General features: G+C 46.3%; 1 protein-coding gene across 7 annotated transcripts in view; it reads left to right on the forward strand.

Moving 5' to 3' along the window:
- The first annotated feature begins 2,708 nt into the window (after positions 1-2,708).
- Positions 2,709-22,296, forward strand: part of SULF2 (sulfatase 2) — an 87,323-nt gene continuing 67,735 nt past the window's right edge. For 4 of the 7 annotated variants that reach the window (XM_073682650.1, XM_073682653.1, XM_073682649.1 and 1 more), the window contains exon 1: positions 2,792-2,947. The gene's annotated coding sequence lies outside the window, so the exon portion shown is untranslated. Of the gene's footprint in view, positions 2,729-2,791; positions 2,948-22,296 lie in introns of those variants that run through there. The other 3 variants (XM_073682651.1, XM_073682656.1, XM_073682652.1) reach the window with 3 other exon arrangements.

Genomic DNA, 22,296 nt, shown 5'->3' on the forward strand with positions numbered 1-22,296 from the left:
GCCGCTGAGGTCACGTCAAGTGAGGTGTGACATCAGTGACGCAGGCCCCGCGGCGGATGCTGGGCTGTGGGCGGGGTTACCCCGCGCGTCACACCCAGCATCCACCGCACGTTTTCCCAATGAATGAGGAGAGGGAGAGCGTGCGGTGGATGCTGGGAGTGATGCACGGGGTAACCCCGCCCACAGCCCATCACTCACCGTGGAACGCAGAAGAGACCCCTGGCTGCAGGCGGAACTTGACATCAGCGGATGTCATAGCCAGCTGCAGCCGGGGTCACACGATGAGCGATAGCGCCGCTCACAGTCAGTAACTGCAAAGCAAGGTATTTACAATGATACTTATTTTCAACATAAAAATAGAATGGCCAATTATTAATAGCAGTGGACACATAGGTGGATGTTGCAGTAGTTGAGGCGGGAAATGATGAGGGCATGCACAAGCATTTTAGTAGATTAAGGGTAGAGGAAATGACGGATTCTGGAAATATTTTTGAGCTGGAGGCAAAAGGAGGTGGAAAGAGCTTGGATGTGCGGTTTGAAGGACAAGGCAGAGTCAACGGTTACTCCGAGGCAGTGAATTTCTGGTATGGGGGAAAGAGTGTGGTCACTTATTGTGATAGCAGATCAGGTAAGGAAGATATGCGAGAAGGAGGAAAGATGATAAGTTCAGATTTTTCCATTGAGCTTGAGGAAGTGAGAGGGCAAGGAGGAGGATATGGCTGATAGACACTCGGATTCTCGGAAGTGTTTTTTTTTTTTTTTTTTTTAAGACAGGCGTTTTTTTGCTGTGTACCTACTTAAAAAAAAAAAATACCTGCATGTGAACCTACCCTTAGTCCAGGTTCACACGAGTGTATAAAAAAATCGTTCCGTTTCATCCATAAAAGTGGGATGATTCTTTTCTCAATTGTCAGCCGTATACAATGTTTTTTTTTTACAGATGCAGCTATAAATCATCAGATACTGCGTTTCCTCTCAGTTTCTGCTCCAAAAACTCTTTAATTTCTGCCTCTCTTGGCAGGAAAATGCAGCCTCAAAAGTGTTGCACTTTTGCCATGATTTTTCAGTGCATTCAATGGGTGAAAAACGCAGAGAATTGCCATGCTGCAGATTATTTTCTGCACCAAATCTGCAAGTCAAAAATACTCAACGTGTGCATGACACTTCAGGTTTCTCATTCACTTTGCTGGCATCAGGTTTGGTCACAAATCCACGCAGAAAAACGGGACAAAAACGCACCAAATCTGCAACGTGTGCATATATACTTAGGCTGCGTGCCCACTATGCGTTTTTGCCGCGGAATTTCCACAGCGAAAATGCTTAAAAAACGCTTGGTAATACTTGCCCCGTGGTCTCCAATGATAATCCGCATGTGCTGTGCACATGCTGCGAAAATTTACACTGCGGATTATCATTGCGGAAAAATACGCAGCATGTCCATTAATTGTGCAGACACGCAGCGTAATCGCCGCCATTGACTTGCATTGGACCGCGTGACATCCGCCCTCACTGCATCTGCACAAGCGGATATCACACGGTTCAATGTGCGGATGGTACCCAGGTCTGGAGGAGAGGAGACTCTCATCCAGACCTGGGTACCATGGTACCTGTAAAAAAAAAAAAAAGAATTTAAAATAAAAAATAAAGATTATACTTACCTTCCGATGTCCTCCCGGTGTTCTCTCCGCTGCGTCCGGTGTTTTGGGCGGCTCGCGGTGGTGTGAAGGACCTGCGGTGATGTCATTGAGTCATGTGACCTGACACGACTCAATGACATCACCGCAGGTCCTTCACACCACCGCGAGCCACCCAAGACACCGGACGCAGCGGAGAGAACACCGGGAGGACATCGGAAGGTAAGTTTAATCTTTATTTTTTACCATTCTTATTCTTTCTTTTTTAACTAACTTGGTCACACTACTATAAATCCCTGCCGGTTGCATGGATTTATATAGTGTGAACAAGTTGTCAAGCACTTTTCCAAGTGATGCTAAAATCGCTTGGAAAAGCGCTTGATAACCCGCATGAAGAAATGCATGCAAAAACGCTTGAAAAACGCTTCTACCTGGCAGGAAAAACGCATGTAAAATCCGCATGCGTTTTTTCCTGACAGGGAGAAGCAGAAAAAATATGCAGCATTTCTGCATCGTGGGCACATAGCCTTACAATTAATTTTTTTGGGTGTTCAAAAGTAACTTTTTTATTTTCTTCCCAAGAGGTAACCGCTTCAGGAAGGTCTTTCGCTTTCAAGGAATTTAATTAATCTTTTTCTCTTTCTTTTACCCCTTAAGATATGACCTCCTATGGCTCTATAGCTAACAGGGCGATGCTGGGAGCCGCGGTTCCCTCACAGATGGAGATCAGTTCAGACAAACCTTTATTTCCCACACAGACACGTCTCCTGAAACACCCTGATATTTTCCTACCAATTTCCTTCTCAGGAATCAGCTCCATTACCTTATGTTCACATTTCCGTCAGGGAGTGACATAAACTTCGATGGCCACCGTTATAGTCAATGTGGCGTCTCTTTGGCGCCATTCCAATCACCATGGTGACAGGAACTTACCTCCACTACCACGCCATAATTGAGCATTACCTCACATCTGTCTGAGGCGCCCTCACATAAGAGCCGTGACTGACACCAGGAGCTCACACTCCGGGTCTCCAGCCGCACGGTGCAGGGAGAGAGGACGAGTGCACCGTGCGGCGGAATCTCCACGCTCACCGGTATGAGACGCAGGCTTAATCCAGAGGTGGACGGGGCGGGGCGGGGCGGGGCTCGGCTCATAGGCAGTGGGCGGTGCTAGGGCGGGGTCGGTCCGGAGAGGGCGGAGCTCTAAGCCGTCAGCTCTGCGGAACAGTGGTGAAGCGTCCGCGGGTGCCGACACCTGCAGCAGGGACTGGAGCTGCGGAGTGACCGGGGGAGCGGCGGCCGGAGCATGACAGGTACGTGCGGTCAGGCGGGGTGTCACCAGCGAGATCCCCCATATGTGGAACGATTGCCACCGTCCTGTACAGAACGAGATGCATCGGCGGCCCCGGCACCTGTACGGCGCATACTCCGGGAGAGAAGCCCGGCACATAGCCCTGTCATGTGTATAAGGTATATCATATATATATATATATATATATATATATATATATATATATATATATATAGGAGAAGCCGTGGACTGATGGAAATCGCAGGATGAGAACAAGTTACTGATCTGCAGATTATGAAACACATTTTTTGATACCCAAAATGTAATAAATTGAGATGTATGAGCGCCACGTGCAGAAATCCCTGCACTTACACCCTGGTCTGCTATCAGGTTATTAATGGTGGTCTGAGGAAGGTTCTACTGCGCTAAATGCATTTGGGCAAATCATTAACATCCACTGCTGGCAGCTCCCTGTGCAATTGCTGACAGATGATGTCCCAGATGTGCTCGATGGGAGACAAGTCCGGAGACGCTACAGGCCATGGTAGCACGTATAGGACACTTATTGGCATGAGCAACATGCAGCCTTGCATTGTCATGTTTCCAAATGGCTTTTGATACCCTTTCTCGATCCCTCGTGAAGGCCTCTTCATGGTGTTGCCCTCGTGGTCTTCAGACCAATCTCCAGCTATTGCATCCAAGACAAAAGTGGTATTCACCGCTGAAGAGGACAGACCTCCATTGCTGGCTTGTTCTGCACCGTGATGGCCTTTGGGCACTGTGGTGTGACAACAATGGACTCCTGTAGCCGTACGTCTTGTAGCGCAATGTTGTGCAAAAGTCTTCTGGTGGTTTGTGCAGACCCTGTGTGACACCTTAACCTCAGTTTGCTTCTAGTACAGAATGGATCAATATGCGCCATTCTCCAAAACTGTCAAGACCACTTGGGCAACGCCATGAAGAGGCCTTCACAAGGGAATGTCACACCGATCCTACTCCCGGGATTATGGTATCCCAAACCTTACCACTATCTTCATCCCAGCCCTAGCCCACCTCTTCAACCTGTCACTAACAACTGGTGTCTTCCCCTCATGTTTCAAACATGCCTCAATCACACCCATCCTCAAAAAGCCCTCCCTTGACCCATCCTCTGTGTCTAGCTATCGCCCCATATCACTTCTCCCCTATGCCTCAAAACTACTGGAACAACATGTCCATTCTGAACTGTCCTCCCACCTCTCCTCCTGCTCCCTCTTTGACCGCCTACAATCTGGTTTCCGACCGCACCATTCTACTGAAACTGCACTGACTAAAGTCACCAACGACCTACTAACCGCCAAATCTAAGCGACACTACTCTGTCCTCCTCCTCCTCCTAGACCTGTCATCTGCCTTTGACACAGTGGACCATTCCCTCTTACTACAGACTCTCTCATCTCTCGGCATCACAGACTTGGCCCTATCCTGGATCTCCTCATACCTAACAGACCGGACATTCAGTGTCTCCCACTCACACACCACCTCTTCATCTCGCCCCCTATCTGTCGGTGTCCCCCAAGGTTCAGTTCTAGGACCCCTGCTCTTCTCCATCTACACCTTAGGCCTGGGACAGCTCATAGAGTCTCATGGCTTTCATTATCACCTCTATGCTGATGACACACAGATCTACCTCTCTGGACCCGATATCACCTCCGTATTAACCAAAATCCCACAATGTCTGTCTGCTATTTCATCCTTCTTCTCTGCTAGATTTCTAAAACTTAACATGGACAAAACAGAATTCATCATCTTTCCGCCATCTCATTCAACCCTCCCAACTGACCTATCCATCATAGTCAATGGCTGCCCACTCTCCCCAGTCCCTCAAGCTCGCTGCCTCGGGGTAACCCTGGACTCGGAACTCTCCTTCAAACCACATATCCAAGCCCTTTCCACTTCCTGCCGACTTCAACTTAAAAATATCTCCCGGATCCGCACATTCCTAAACCATGAATCTGCAAAAACACTAGTGCACGCCCTCATCATCTCCCGCCTTGACTACTGCAACCTCCTGCTCTGTGGCCTCCCCACTAACACTCTCGCACCCCTCCAATCTATCATAAACTCTGCTGCTCGACTAATCAACCTGTCCCCCCGCTATTCCCCGGCCTCTCCTCTCTGTCAATCTCTTCACTGGCTCCCCATTGCTCAGAGACTCCAGTTCAAAACCCTAACCATGACATACAAAGCCATTCACAACCTGTCTCCTCCATATATCTCCGACCTAGTCTCCCGTTACATACCTCCACGCAACCTCCGATCCTCACAAGATCTCCTGCTCTACTCCCCTCTTATCTCCTCCTCCCACAACCGTATACAAGATTTCTCCCGTGCTTCCGCCCTACTCTGGAACTCTCTACCCCAACGTATCAGACTCTCGCCTACCGTGGAAACCTTCAAAAGGAACCTGAAGACCCACCTCTTCCGACAAGCCTACAACCTGCAGTAACCACCGCTCCACCATACCGCTGCACGACCAGCTCTACCCTCACCTACTGTATCCTCACCCATCCCTCGTAGATTGTGAGCCCTCGCGGGCAGGGTCCTCGCTCCGCCTGTACCAGTCGCTGTCACATTGTGTTCAAGATTATTGAAATTGTTCTTGTATTATACCCCCTTTTTCACATGTAAAGCGCCATGGAATAAATGGCGCTATAATAATAAATAATAATAATAATAATAATAATATGGAGTGACATATTGTACAGTAGCCGGACCCTTCTAGTATTCTTTCCACATACACTATCAGCTCAGAGTTGCATTGATTTGGTGGTGGAACCAATGGTGCGCCCATTTCTCCAAAAGTGTCCCAGGAGCCATTTTTAGCATGACAATGCCAGGCCTCATGTTGCTCGTGTTTCTGTGAGCAGCCTGTGAGGCCTAAGTGTGCTACCATGGCCTGCAGGGTCTCTGGACTTGTTTCCCATCAAGTACATCTGGGACATCATTGGTTGGTAATTGCAGAAGGAGCTGCCAGCAGCGGATCATGATGATTTGTCCAAGTGCATTCAGCGCAGCAGAACCTTCCTCAGACAACCATTAATAACCTCATTGATAGCAGCCGAGGCTGTAAATGGGGGAATTTCTGCACAAGGCTCATGCTCCATGCTGAATAAATCAAGATGTTTTGAAAATTTTGTTTCCAATTTTTTCATCATCTGCAGATCAAGAACATGTCATTTCTATAATTCCACAATTTTTTTCTTTCTTGGTGATTTAGTTTCAATGTTGAGGAGTGTGGGAGATATCCGACCTGTTTGTGTATGTATACAGTATCTATTTATCACATACACATTCTGATCTCCTGTTTACACCCCACTATCATACATAGTGTTGATATACTCTATTCATACCCACAAGGAGTGTTATCTGTGCTCTTTATAAATATACTTTGTACATGATCCTGTTGTAGATATGCCCCGGGCGATATCCGTCCTTTCCTGTATACACCAGGTGATATCCATCCTTTCAACTGATGTCAAGTTGCAGATGATGAATCAGCCACAAATATCTGGAAAACAAAAACTGCCCACAATGGCGAGCATTTAAAATAAGCTTAAATAAGGCGCAAATCTGCATTTATCACCCACTCCTGGTTTTGGCTCCCACTCCTGAGAAAAAAAAACTGACCAAATACTGATAGTGGGGCCGTGGCCTAATAGAAAGAACCGGTCCAGTAATAGTGTCCTAAAAATAACCTAATACTGTACGCATGACCTTCTATCATGCACTATATTCCCATCACATAATAGAACGTGTCCCTTAATACAGTATTTATCCATTTACTAATGTACAGGACATATGACACTAAGAGGCCGATGCATTAAAGGGTTATCCGGGACTATATATTTTTTTTTTTACTATGGGCTTAAAAGCAGACTGGTAGGTAGTTGCTAATTACCTGCCTGTTCTGCCCAGTGCCGGGTCAGAGAGGTCACTGACTGCTCCTAGCAGCAATTCTGCGACCTCTGTTGACATCACATCAACAGAGCATTGACTACTCTTCTGCTCTGCTCTGTCGATGGGGTGTTACTGCCACTATCATGCTGATTAACAGCCAGCTCCCTGCTGCTTAACTGCGGGGAGCCGGCTGTCAATCAGCATGACATCGGCAGTCACACCACATCGACAGAGCAGCCTGGAAGAAGAAGAAGAGCTGCTCTGTCGATGTGAAGCAGCAGAATGGCCAGCAAGAGCGGGGAGCGGAGCCGGGAAGAACAGGAAGACAACTACCTGTCTGTTAGTTTTTAGGCCACAGTAAAATAAATAACGAAATAAAATCGTCCTGGATAACCTTTTTAAGACGTTTTCACCTCTTTGCTGACATAAAACTGCCTAAAATGTCACACATTTTTGTGCACTAAAGCTTTAAGATTTTTGGTTCTTTTACATCAATCCCAGCCAGTGCCACCAACCTTTTGAAAAGTAGTGTGGGGCCTGACCAAGCGCGCCTGATTCATCATATCTTACATATCTTGTACCCCAGTCGCCAGCAGGAGTCCATTTCTTGCAGTAGGGCATGGCAACTGTGTTTTACAGCACCAGCAAAGTGAATATCTCATACACATGTTGCTTTTTTTTTTTTCCTTGCAGATTTGAAGCAATTTCAGATCTGCAGCATGTCCATTCTTTTAGCAGTTTTGCAGCGTATTTCACTCATTGAAATGAATGAGTAAAACAGAAGGCATAAATATGCAGCAAAAACACACGTATTTTGCGCAGCATTTTTCATACCAAGAGACGCATTTTTAATGCAGAAATGTCTGCTGCAATTTCTTAACGTGGGTATATATATATCCTAATGGGTGCAGAAATGCAGCAAATACAACAAAACTCACCAAATACTCATCGTGGGAACATGGCCTTAAGTGGATATAACGCTGCAGATTCTGCTGGCATCTTTGTGCTGCATTTGGGAATATTGTCTATATAACGTGGGTATGACACTGTGTGCTTCATCCGGGGATATTCATACAACGTAGGTATAACACCGTGTGCTTCATCCTGTATATATAACGTGTATATTCTGTATATGACGTGTGTATGACATCGTGTGATTCGTCCAGGGATATTTTGTATAAAACGTGGATATGACACCGTGTGCTGTATCCGGGGATATTCTGTATATAATGTGGATATGACGCCAAGTGCTGCATCCTGGGATATTCTGTATATAACGTGGGTATGACATCGTGTGCTTCACCCAGGGATATTCTGTATATAACCTGGGTATGACACTGTGTGCTTCATCCGGGGATATTCTGTATATAATGTGTATATGACACTGTGTGCTTCATCCGGGAATATTCTGTATATAATGTGTATATGACACTGTGTGCTTCATCCAGGAATATTCTGTATATAATGTGTATATGACACTGTGTGCTTCATCCGGGGATATTCTGTATAAAAACGTGGATGTAACATCGCGTGCTTCATCCGGAGATATTCTGTATAATGAGAATATGTCATGGTGTTGTGACAGATCTAGTGATATTTTCTGCATAATGTGGATATGACACCATTATGTGATGCCTCCGGGAATATTTTCTACGTCCGGACTTGTCGCTGCTCTCTTTTATATCTGAGGATCTTTTCTATATGGATGTGACCGGGTGTGATATATTTAGGGATATTCTCTATGTAATGTGGATATGACGCGGAGTTGGGATGTAACCGTGGATTTCTCTATGTAATATGGGTACAACGCTGCAGATTCTGCTGGGAACTTTTAGGTTTTGTTCACACAATTTTATTTTTACGTGGATCCATTTCAAAAACTCCGTGGCATTATTGTCGGTTTTCTTTAAGGTCTCCAGAAGGGTATGTTCTGAAACGCGTGAAAGCTGCCGGTGATGGAGCTTCGGTTATGCAGGATTTTTTTTTCAATCTGTCTTCACTATAAGCCAGTAATTTCCCTGGTTCAGCAGGAAGGAGTGTGAATTGTAGAGCAGCAGCGGGAGCTTATTCTGCGCTGGTTGTCGGGGGGACGCGGTGGGCTCTGAAGATTCTGTTTTGTTCGGCCGACGCTCCAGCAGAGAAGAGCAGAAAGAGCGCGGGATTTCCAATTAACTCCTCGTGTGATCTCTTTTAGGAGGTCGCCAGCGAGGGCTTGTATTATCAGCCTCACTCCGTGGAAGTCGCCAAGCCGCCGCTTGACTTCATTTTAATCGTATAAAACACTTGTAGCCAACATGTTGAGACTGAACCATGCGAAGATAAGGCTGACGGGGAGGCCGTCACTTTCTTCTTCATCTCTTAGCTCCGAGCTTTACTAAAGCCTTTATAGGGCCGCTGTAGTCCTACGCGAGTACATTGTAATTCTTGGAAAATAAAAAGGCACGCAACTTTCTAAAAGACTATTATTTTTTTTCTTTTTTAATTCTGATTTTTTGATCACTTTAAGTTCTCCGCTTGCTGACAATGAATAGGGAGTTTTTTTGTTTACATCAAGAGACTGAAAACCTGTATTGGGGTATATTCACACCAGAATTTTTGCTACAGATTTTTGAGTGTTTGAAAGAAAAATGCTGCTTCTGGTACGTTCATTCTAGTCATGTTTTTACATCTTTTTTTTTTTTTATTCTTTTGCTGCAGATTAAAAAAAAAAAAAAACGCAAGAGAAAAAAATGCAGCGTGTGAATGAGATCTTAGATATCTCATTTGCTGTAAAATGTAGCAAATTTTTCTGTGCAGTAAAGAGGTGCAAAATATTTTATCACAATTGTATTCAGTGTAGGCACAAATTTCTCATGTGCTGATTGTTTGTTATAATGTATCAGTCCGGCGAATTGTCCCCCATGCCATGGAGAACCTTACACAATTAGGCTTTGTTCACATGCTGTGTTTTTTTTCACTATTAAAAAGCAATGAGAAAGTGCAAAAACACAGCAAACGGGTTTTGCTAGCGTTTTTGCAGCATTTTTGGTGTCAAACTAATTTTATTAAACACGTACTGTGGACAAATCACACATTTAATCCGCACCAAAAAAAGCTGCAAAACCTGCATTTTCAATGCAGAGTTCTTGTTGTAAAAAAAAATGCAGCAAAAATGCTGCATGTGAATATAAGCTAATAGTTACATGCCCGATTGTGTCCAGTCGATGCCGCTGCCTCATGCTGACCGTGCATCTCTCTTCATGTTCACACGTTGCTGCAGAGATCCCACCGCTTGACACCACCTGCCGCTGTAGCTGTCAGTTACTGCTGTCAGACATTGCCCCAGGTCCTCTGCGTCTCCTTTTTCGAACACCTGGAGAGATTTTACTGCGAGTTATGGGGACAGATTCTCCAGAGAATGACGACATACTGCTTCAGCTCATTGTGGGATTGACAGCTGAGGTAGCGCTGTCCTCTGTTCCATCTGTCATACAGTCAAGTTCCTTTGCTTAGATCCATCACAAGTGTTTCCATATACTGATGTATCATTTTGTTACTAGGCAGATTTGCAATGTAGAATTGTAGAAAATTGTGTGGCAACTCTTTTATAAACCATAATGTAACCTAGGATCGATATTTGGACTATGGTATGGACTGGGGGTATTGTTGCATAAGTAGATGGATGTGACCATTATAGATTGTATTGAGATACGTCTTCATCATTGAATTCAGCTTCTTCATTAAATCCCATTGCTCCCTGTGTATAACATAACATCTGGCCCCTTGGTGGCCGAACAGCTGCATGCAGTCTTACCAAGCACAATGGTGTCAGCTGTAGTGGGGTAAAGTTGCCACCACTGGATTTTGGAGTAGTGTAAACATTTTCTGTGGAGTAACTGATCATATTTCTGTATCTGGCGTCTGATGGACAAGTCTGGGTTTGCCAGGAGAACGTTACCCGCCTGACTGAATTGTGCCCTCTGTAAGGTTTGGTAGAGGAGGATAATGATAAGGGCTTGGTCTTAAGGGGTCTGCCACAGTCCATTAATCTTAATGCTTCAGCACAAGACATTTTAGACAATTGTAGCTTCCAACTTTGTGGGAACAGTTTGGGGAAGGGCCTTTTCTGTTCCCAATGACTGTACTTGGTGCACAAGGTCCTTAAAGATATGGTTGGATTGGATGTGGAATAACATGACCGCCGCACAGAGCACTAACCTTAGCACATCCAAACATTTTGGGATGAGCTAGAACAGAGATTGTGAGTCCGGTCTCTCCCCAACATCAGTGTCTGACCTCCATAAATGCTCTTTTGGGTTAATGGGCAAAAAATCCCAGACACCTCCGAAATCTTGTGGAAGACCTTTCCAGAACAATGGAAGCTGTCATAGCTGCAAAGGTGGGACCAACTCCACATTATTGGCTATGAATTTAGAATGGGAAGTCATAAAGGCCCCTGTAGGTGTCCCAATAGTTTTGTCAATACAGTGTGTATTTATTGTTGCTTAATTTTTAAGAATTCATGGAGTTGAGCTGACTGTTGCTGTGCCACTTGAGTTTCCTGGACTTTTCCTATGTTTTTACCTTGTTTCCGGAACAGACATCTGTGCAGCTGAAATTCATATAGTGTCCGGGGTGGAGCGGCTTCTGCAGGAATTTTGGAAATATTTGTGGTTTTCATGTTGTCGCAGCGAGAAATCATGGGAAGAGGCGGCGATCAGCCCCGAAGAGGCACATGTGGGAAAAGTTTGTCATCTGGAAGCTCATCTCACGTCTGAATCCTATCCGTATTACATCCAGTTTTTCTAGAGATGACTGGTGGTAGGAAAGCTGCCCGTGTGAGTGATATGGATAAAGATGATCAGTATCTGATCGGCTGTCTCTCTGTCCTGCAGCGCTGGGATCGTCCTCCTAACAGATATTCAGAATTAAAAATATCAAAATTGTGCTCTGGTACATTCGTTGAATAACATGGCTTTGCCGTCCTGCCAACCTTCATTACTTGGGATGTGGTTGAGCAGAGGATCCGCACTGAGACCTCCAGTTCACCGCGAGTTCACAGAATTCATCAGCACTTGGAATCTGGGTCGAGACTTGCACTTTATGCTCCATTTTGAGCTCCTTCTACTACTAATGGTGGCTGCTGAAGTCCCTGCAGAAAGGAGCAGAAGCATTAACCCTGAGGCGTGCAACCATTACTGCAGCCCACGGCATCATGGAAAAAAATGGGGGGCTCAACTGGGACTATTCACCTGGCCTGTAGTCAGCCATACTTCGTTTTACCTCCCTATAAAACGACTCCAAAGCAATGAACGACGACTCCACAGGGAGGTAGCACTGTCTGGACCCCCATAAAGTGCTGTAGAATAGCCAGATCAGGCCGGTGTGACACCACACCGTGATGCTGTTCACACTGTATGGGAATCTGGGTGTCACCTCTAAAAATTGCCATTATAGTCACCTATGTCAACTTTTATCTGTGAAGGCACCAGACATGGGAATTACCTCTGGACTATCTGACCATATATGAAGTTCTCATTGTGTGTCCCAGCCAATCAGAAAGAGAATGTGGTTTTGAGGGAGTGGGGGCCACCGAGTCCATAAGATATTTATGGATTTTTACCACTTCAGAAATGGCCTGGACTATTACTAATAGCTGCCATACCCTGGAGATGCAAATCAAAAAATAAGAAAAAAATTGTTGCGGTGGGCGCTGTCACAATGAAGACAAGGATGAGACGGTGTAGAAAAACAGTGAACATTTATTTAAAGACAGCAACGTGATTCAAAATTGGTCTGATTTCTTTCTCTGGCTATTACATAAAGAAGTATATAAAATAAAATAAAAAGTAAAAAATTGTGAAGTAAAAAAAAAAAAAAAAAAAATTGGGGGGGGGGATTTTATTTATTTTTTTTTTGGTGTTTCAAAATCATTTACTTTTTCATCTAGAGATTGTATATATAATGGGGGAAATAAGTATTTGATACACTGACGATTTTGCAAGTTTTCCCTCTTACAAATAATGGAGAAGTCTGTAATTTTTTTATTGTAGGTACACTTCACCTGTGAGAGACAGAATCTTAAATGATTTTCTGGTTTTTATGATTTTTAAATAATTAAATTGCATTTTATTGCATGAAATAAGTATTTGATACAATAGAAAAACAGAACTTAATATTTGGTACAGAAACCTTTTGTTTTCAATTACAGAAGTCATCTTCTATTCTTTATTTGTATTATGATTATTAACTATTTGTATGTTGTTCTATTGTGTGTCTGGGTTTTGCTACTCCCCAATAGGTTGGACATGCAATTTCCTTGGAGCCTGAGGAAGAAATCAGATTGAATTTGAAACGCGATGCTGTCTTTTAACAAATGTTTGTTTTTCTACACTTTCTCATTCTTATCTTCACTGTGAAAGCGCCCACTGCAACGTTTATTTTTTTGCCTCACAATTGTTTTAATGAGCCTTTCTGTCTGCGTCAATGGGTGGAGCAGTAGTCTATACCAGGAATACCACTTCACTACTACTCTCATCAGAGTTGTACCTGACCTGAACAATTCCACCAGGTGATCAGATTCCATCTACTTTTCCCCGTTTCTTATCACCAGGACTTCACCATGGAGTGCTCCGATTTTGTCTTCTAGATACCATTGAGATGGGTGTCAGATGACCGATTGACCATTCATCGGATCTTTCGACTTCCCCGTATGAGCGCAGGGATCTCCCGAGAATATTTTCAGTGGTGAAGGGGGAGAGGAGAGTGACTTTTCGGAAAACAAAAGGATCGGCCGTTGAAATTACAACTGTCCGATTTTTCACTTCCCAGATTTTCATCTGTCAGGGGAGATTCTAGAGGCCCCCATATACATCAAGTCTCACTAAAATTGGATGGTTCAGCCGACTTTCATTCAATGGGTATGGAGGTGTTAAAAGTTCTTTTTAAGAGACAGTCCAATCTTCTGGCTTAAAGGGAACCTGTTCTAGTTGCTATGTACACTGCCCCCATTGCTTTGTTAGTGATGTAATGTGCATCGCTAACAAGCTGTCTTCATGAAAATTGGTGGTATTATAATGCTTATAATGCGCATATGCATTTGCACACGTCAGGCCGCTGATCCGGTTCTGTGGCTCCCGGCGCGTGCGCAGTCAATGTATCTTGCGGTCACCGCTGCAGTATCGCTGCCCATGTGGTGACCGCAAGATACATTGACTGCGCACGCGCCGGGAGCCACAGTTCACATCGCGTGCACACTGAAGCTGGTAATCACACAGCCTCAGTGCACACGCGCCGGACCAGTGGCCCACAAACATAGCGCTTGCCAGGAGCAGTATTCAAATGTCATGGGCGGCGCCAGCAATGACTGAAAGCGGTGCCCACCCATGACTGAATCTGAGAATCACACCCCTATGACTGAATACGAGCAGGTAAGACAAAGTATATAAAACGTTATAAAATCATTATACTACCACCGATTTTTCATGAAAACCGCTTGTTAGTGATGTACATTGCATCATTAACAAACCAACGGGGGCAGTGATGATAGTAACTAGGATGTGACAGGTTCCCTTTAAAAAGGTTGTCTGGGATGTGAAAAATTTAAACGCAGTTTGTTTATCCAAAGCCCGAATTAAATAAGGATTTTTACATCACAATTCTTTTTTTTTTTTTTAATTATTCGCTTTTTATTGGATTTCCACCTCGGTGCCCATTCTTCCTGCAGTCATCCACGACACCTTTTCCTACACTTGTATGTTACCAACATCTGTTACATGCTTTACCTCTGGGATGTTAGGGGTAACATTCCTCCTTGTGGAGAGTGACAAGCCAAGCCTGGCATGTCAGAGTGAGGAGACTTATAAGTCATGCATGCTCCTCTGATAAATTAAATATGCAAATTGTCTTAATTTGCATATATGATTTACCTCTCAAACATATTCTGTCTGTCGTTGGCTCTCGAACGGCTCATGCATGGTTCATTTAGATATGTTGATGGTCGCCTGTGTACACATCCTTATCAATAATGACACACGTTCATGGTAGACTCTGACCAGAACTGATTACGTGTCAGATGACGGCAATGATCCATTGGGAGAAGGGCCAGAAAATAATAAGGTTTTTCTTTAAGGAGGTTATATAAGAAAGTAATATTCTTTCAATCATCGTATAAAGATCTACAACTTTCTAAAGGTGTTTGGTATTTTAATTCCATCTCATTGAGAACTCTGTAGTTTCTTTCAGAGAAGAGCATGTCCTAATCTGGTCCTCGTTACTAGTGATGAGCGAGCATGCTCGCTACTGCTCGGTGCTCGCCCGAGCATCTCACTTCTCGAGATGCTCGACGCTCGCCGAGTATTTCCGGGTTGCTTGGGTTCCCTCCCTGCATGTTTGGCGCTCGTTAGAGAGCCAATGAACATGCAGGGATTGCCTGCCATGCACTGTAATGCCGTAGCCATGTTGGTTGTGGGCATTACAGTGATTGGCTGGCCGCACAGCGTCATCAGGTCTATATCAGACCTGGCGCCGCCATGCTCGTCACAGTCACTCCGGATCAGACAATGTAGGGAGAGCTGCTGCGGTGTCAGGGAGAGATTTGATCGTGTATTAGGTAGTGTAGGGAGAAAAACCGTACATTACACATATCCATCTTAACAAACAGTCCTTCTGAGGACTAATCCATCTGCAGAGATATCAGGCAGGCAGGGTGTATAGGCAGGCAGTGTATATAGCAGACTGCAGTGCACATAGCACAAGAGGCTCCATTCCAATTCTGCCTTCTGCTGCTGTTAGATATTTCTATACAAAGGTCCAGGTCTCAGGGACCAGGAATACTTTTCTTTGGATCTTAATCCTCATTATTTGCTTAAAAAGCAATCCAGAGAACACAATTTTTTCTGTGCCATTTGCTTGTTGGCACTGCAGAATACAGCCAGGTCCTTTCCATATTAGAGCACTAGAAATCCAGCTATTTAAAACTGTGTTTTCTCTGTCAAACGGATCACATATACATTGTCAGAAAATACTGCCATTTCTGGCCTCCATTAAAAATTTCCTTTAGTGTGTCATTGAAGCAATTCACCGCAGTTTGCTGTTCAAACTACTTACCTACAGGCCAGGTATTTAAAACTCTGTTTTCTCTATCACATGGATCACATATAAGTTCGCTCCAAACTCAGTCATTTGTAGTGAGCGTGGAAGATACTGTCCTCCATTTAAAATGGGCAAGGGACGTTTAACTGGACATGATGGTAATGGTGCATGCAGAGGCCGAGGACAAGGCCGTGGGCAAGCCGAAATTGTGCCACAACAAACACCCACATCTTCTCGCCTGACCTTTCTGTCCCAATTTCTAGGGGACCGCAGCACACCACTATTGAACCCAGAGCAATGTCAAAAGGTTGTTGGTTGGATAGCGGATAATGCTTCCAGTCACTTAGCCACCACCACCACCCTGTCTTCCACACGGTCAAATCTCAGTAGCCGTGAGTCTGGACCGCATATTCCTCACTCTGATCCTCCTTCCTCCCACCATGCCGAGTACCCAGAGACAACTGATCCCACACTTGGACACTCTGAAGAGCTGTTCACTTTTCCATTCATAGATTTGGGCCTCTCGCCCGGTCCACTTGAAGTGGGGCAAGAGGAGATCGCGTGTAGCGATGCCCAAATATTTGAGCAGACACGGTCACACGAAGGCGACGGTGGGAAAGTGTCACAAGAGGTGGGTGATGATGAGACACAATTGCCAGAAAGTCAGGAGGAGGACCAGGGTGCAGTGGAAGACGAGGTGGTGGATGATATAGTAACTGACCAAACCTGGCAGGAGGACATGCAGAGCGAGGACAGCAGCACACAGGGGGAGGGAGGCAGAGCACCCCAACAGGCAGGAAGAAGCAGTGTGGTGGCCGCAGGCAACCGTTCCACGTAACACAAAAACGAAGGAAGTTGCCAGTACAACTGTTGGGTCTTCCCAAGTATGGTTGTTTTTTAAAGACTCTGCCGATAACCCCAAAAAGGCCATTTGCACCACCTGCCAGGCCAGCATCAGCAGGAGTGGCAAAACGACCAGCCTGACCACCACCAGCATGATCAGGCACATGGCAGCAAAGCACCCGACTTTGTGGGCCGAACCCCAGGGTCCAGGAACAGTGTCTGCGGGTGGCACCATTGCTTCTTCCGCTGTTGTGCATGCAAGCCAATCCCCTGTCCATGCTGCATGCGAAGACGCCTCCTGCCCTGCCCCTGTCGTTGCACACTCTCAAGTAGCGGCACCAGGAAGCACGTCCATGTCCTTGTCTCAGCGCAGCGTTCAGTTGTCCATACCCCAGTCCTTGGAACGCAAGTGCAAATATGCAGCCAACGCCCCACAGGCCACACTACTAAATTCTCACATTTCACGACTGCTTGCTCTCGAAATGTTGCCTTTTAGGCTCGTGGAGACTGAAGCATTCCGCAACCTGATGGCGGTGGCCGTCCCTCGGTACTCGGTACACCCGGTGTGCCGTCCCTGCATTACACAAGCATGTGTCCCAAAACATTAGCCGTGCTCTCAACAACGCAGTTACCGGTAAATTCCACATAACCACGGACAAGTGCTTGTGGGCAGGGACGGTAGATCTCGCTGACGGCACACTGGGTTAACATAGTGGAAGCCGGGACCCAGTCGGATCTTGGGACGGAACACGTCCTCCCGACGCCAAGGATTGCGGGCCCTAGGTCAATCAGGGTTGCCCCTCATTTCTACAGCTCCTGCACCTCGTCCTCCTCAGCCTCCTCCTCCTCTTCAGCCTCCATCTCCAAAATGACCACATCAGTCACAAGCTGGAAACACTGCAGCACTGCCTCGGCCAAGCGGCAACAGGCTGTGCTGAAGCTAATATGCTTAGGTGAAAAACCGCACAATGCTGAAGAGTTGTGGACAGCTCTGAAAGAGCAGGCAGATCTGTGGCTCACACCGCGGAACCTACAGCCAGGCATGGTCATGTGTGACAATGGCCGGAACCTGGTGGCGGCTCTGAGGCGAGGCGAGCTCACACACATACCATGCCTGGCCCATGTGCTTAACTTCGTGGTTCAGCGGTTTCTCAAATCCTACCCAGAGCTGCCGGATCTGCTTGTTAAAGTACGCCGCCTGTGTGCCCATTTTAGAAAGTCAGCTACAGCTTCCGCCGCCCTTGCAGCGTTTCAGCAGCGTTTGCAGCTTCCGGCTCACAGACTGGTGTGTGATGTCCCCACGCGTTGGAACTCTACACTGCAGATGTTGAGAAGGATTTGTGAGCAGAAGAGGGCAGTTGTTGAGTACCTACATCAACAAGGTCGTCGGTATTCAGTTCAGACTCCACACATAAGACCTCAGGAGTAGACATGGATGTCAGACATATGTACCATCCTCCAAAACTTTGAGGACTCCACCAAGATGGTGAGCGGCGATAACACCATAATTAGCGTCACCATCCCGCTTCTCTGTCTTCTGAAACTCTCTCTGCTCACAATCAGAGGATGCATTGCAGGCGGAGCACGATGAGATGGAGCAAGGAACCATACAGGGTGATTACATACAGCCAAACCTCATCTCATCCCAACGTGGATTGGGTGACGAGGAGGAGGAGGAGGAGGAAGGACAGGAGCTAGTTTCATGCACTATAGACGGCACTACCTGCACAGCTGTCATACTGTCTGTTCAGTGTGGATCGCCAGAGGACAGAGAGGAGGAGGAGAGCATGGTCAGTCATCCTCTTGGTGAGGATACGGAAGTCTTACCTGTTAGTAGTCTGGCACGCATGGCTGAGTTTGTTACGCTGCCTTTCCCATGACCCTCGCGTTCTCAAAATTTTGGGTGACAGTCATTACTGGTTGGTGACACTTCTAAACCCATGCTACAAGGAGAACTTTATATCTCTTATTCCTGAGGTGGACAGGTCTACAAAAATGGGGCAGTACCAGAAGGCCCTTGTTGCGGAACTATTAAAAAAATTCCCATCTGAAAACGCTGGCGGCAGAGGGCACACTTCATTGGACAACCAAGGAGTACAGGCAAGAGAGACACCACTTCAATCCAGCAGAGGCAGGGGAACACTGTCAAAGTTCTGGGAGAGTTTTCTCAGACCCTCCCATTGCACAGGCCCTGAGGCGCGGGGTACTCTCACAAGGAGTGCAAAGTTTGGGATGATGCTGAGGGAGTACCTTGCCGACCGTAGCAACGTCCTCCGTGATTCCTCTGTGCCTTATAATTATTGGGTATCCAAGCTGGATACGTGGAATGAACTGGCTCTCTATGCCTTGGAGGTCCTAGCCTGCCCTACCGCCAGCGTTTTATCAGAGCGGGTTTTTAGTGCCGCTGGTGGAATTATAACTGATAAGCGCATCCGTCTGTCAACTGAAAATGCTGACAGGCTGACTTTTATAAAAATGAACAAGGGCTGGATTGGGCCAGACTTCTCAACACCACCGAATGATAGCAGCGTAACATAAACTCAAATCCAGTGTCTTTTCTTGGGAGGTGTATTCCCATGCACCTTTTCACACCCACACATGGGTATACGCTTCCTGATTTTGGCTATTTGCTCTTGTCCTCCTCCTTTTCCTCATCCTCCACCACCATATCACCAAGGTGACCGTGGTCCGTAATGCAACACCCACATAATTTTTTTAAAGGGTGTTTATGATGCCCGTGAAAATTTTTTTTTATACAATATGTTCATGTATACCCCCCAGGGGTAAATGTTTGTCAGCCCATACACTTAGTGCATGGGCATTACAAGTATAGGAGGCCCGCTCCTTTCTAATGGGAACATTTTTTTATGAGGCCGTCCTCCACGTCTCTTCCAAGGGGCACTGAAGTGCCTCCAAATTTTTGGCAGCCCTTGCATTCACTGCATAGGCCAACACTATGGGAGACTCTCTCCTTTCTAATGGGAATTTTTCGTTACTGTGGCCCTGCTCCGTGTGTCTTTAAATTCTTAGTGGGATTTTTCCCAAATTTTGGCAGCCCTTGCAGTCACAGCATGGGCATTACCACTATAGGAGACCCGCTCCTTTATAATGGGAACATATTTTTAATGAGACCCTCCTCTATGTCTCTTCAAAGGGGTATTGGGTTGCGTCCAAATTTTTGGCAGCCCTTGCAGTCACTCGATATGCAATAACAGTATAGGAGACCCACTTGTTAATAATGGGAACAACAATGCATAGCCGGCTGATGGCTCTCTAACAATAGCTAGGGCCGACTGCTGGCCTTTTAAGAATAGTAAGGGCCGTCTGATGTCCCTGTAAAAATAGGCTTTATGACTTTGAGTCACTCCATCATAAATAAAAAAGGATGTGTCTGATGATGTGTTACACACCACATTGCCAGATAAGGTTGTAAAATGTTAAAATGAAATTTCCTGGTGAATGCACTTGTCTTAAAAAATAACATAAAAAAACCCCAAAACAATAGGATCTTTCTTTAGTATAAAAAACCGCATCACCAATTTAACCTCAATGTAATCACATTGTTCAGCTCATGCACCTCCTCCTTCATCTCCGAAATGATCACATCAGTCACAAGCTGACAGCACTGCCTTGGCCAAGCGGCAACAGGCTGTGCTGAAGATAACATGCTTAATTGACAAACCGCCCAGCGCTGCAGAGTTGTTGAAAGCTGTAACACAGCAGCCTGATCTGTGGCTCTCACCGCTGAACATACAGCCAGGCATGGTTGTGTGTGACAATGGGCGGAACCTGGTGACGGAGAAATGACAGCCGGGGTAGATACTATTTCCCTCTATGCCAGTCCTTTCACCGAGCTAAAGAATATGGCTGTGGTGAAATTCAACTCCCACTGAAAAGCTATTTCAGATTGAAAAACATTGTGCCCACCAGAGGATTTGATTCTGAGGGCTAACCTTTCTCACCCGCTCAAGAGCCCCATAGCAGATTCAAAGTTAGCGCTATCATGAACTCTCCTGAGGTAGAAGCCAACGCTTCTGTGCAAACCACTGATCCAATGTGCTGCCGTTCACCCTCTAATATCTAACAGGCTGGAGAAACTTGCACATACTGTGGCACCCTGCTACCACAGGTACCACAGGACCCAAAAGGTTGCATGGATGGACTTCTCCACAAGAGGCCCTCACTACAAGCTGACACCTCCACCCTTCCACCTCAGACCACCAGAGGGAGCCCTGTTAGGGATATATAAACTGGAGGGTGGAGTCAGTTAGTTAGTCTCTCAGTCTGAGAGAGAGTGTGCTGACACAGAGAGCAGTCTGAGAGCAGCACGTGAGCTGCTGTGTGTGTTGAGGTCCCCGAGTGTGGCCGAGGCAAGAGGAGTTGAGGGGGCAGAGGAGCATCACAGGCTCACCCCAAGACACAATCCGGACACCGGGTCCGTGCCTACAGGGTTCTCTACACCCAGTAGGGACAACCGGCATACCAGGAGGCTTCATCCTGAAGCTACCATCAGTAACAGGACTAGGAACCACGAAGGCCCCGGCGTCCAGGGATAGTGGTTGCCAAGGAAAAGTCCTACTACCAAGCGGTCAGGTGAGAGAGCAACACAACATAGAAGCTAGGCCAAGTTCCAGGCGGGCCAGAAGCTTAGAGAGGGGAAGAAACGGATCAGGAGGCCTTATATCCGCTCACTGGGGAGAGTCCTGAAGTGCACCCTTCCTAGCAAGTACCCTGGACCATACCTGCCGTTACACCAGTAAAGGTACTGAAGCGAATCCCCTGTGTGCGTGACCGTCATTCCCCCTGACCCGACCGGGCCATCTCTCACCTGCATCCCATCTATCAACTCTGCCCAGGGGGCCCGCTCCGCCTGTGGGGAGCAGGAACATCCCAGCTGCCATACCATCACCCCCGGAGGTCTGCAGTAGCGCTGGTAACTATTACCAGAAACCACAGGTGGCGTCACGAGACAAACTGTTAACAAAAACATTGAAACCCCTTTTAAAGAGTGACCCAGAGGACGGGCCCGGGAGCCGACTGCCGCGACATACCAAGGAGGTAACGGCCCGGGTACCGAGTTTCCCCCATATTTCCCCCCTGGGCGAGTCATACTCTTCCTGGCATCACGAGACAAACTGTTAACAAAAAGCCCCTTTTAAAGAGTGACCCCAGAGGACGGGCCCGGGAGCCGACTGCCGTGACATCCTACAAAGAAGGTAAAGGCCCGGGTACCGAGTTTCCCATATATCCCCCCTAGGCGAGTCACTACTGCCACTCTATCTTCAGCTCCTTTGTGAGAAAATGTATTTGGTCTACCAAATAAAATTCCTGAGAAGGAAATTGGGGATGGCTTCGCTACTGGTACTGGGGGCAGTGCTAATACCATGGCATCGTACCATAGTTTGCTAGAAATATTCCAGGTTGGTAGGAGGCAAGCAAATTCCCACAGAAAAGTACCAGCAGTAATGTTCAGGCCACATTTCAAGTGCAAACAGCTTTAGAGGACTTCCTGGTAGAA

This window comes from Phyllobates terribilis, unplaced genomic scaffold, assembly GCF_046119375.1.
Source record: "Phyllobates terribilis strain yellow unplaced genomic scaffold, ASM4611937v1 Scaffold_5__5_contigs__length_657084704, whole genome shotgun sequence".
In the NCBI taxonomy this organism is placed as follows: domain Eukaryota; kingdom Metazoa; phylum Chordata; class Amphibia; order Anura; family Dendrobatidae; genus Phyllobates; species Phyllobates terribilis.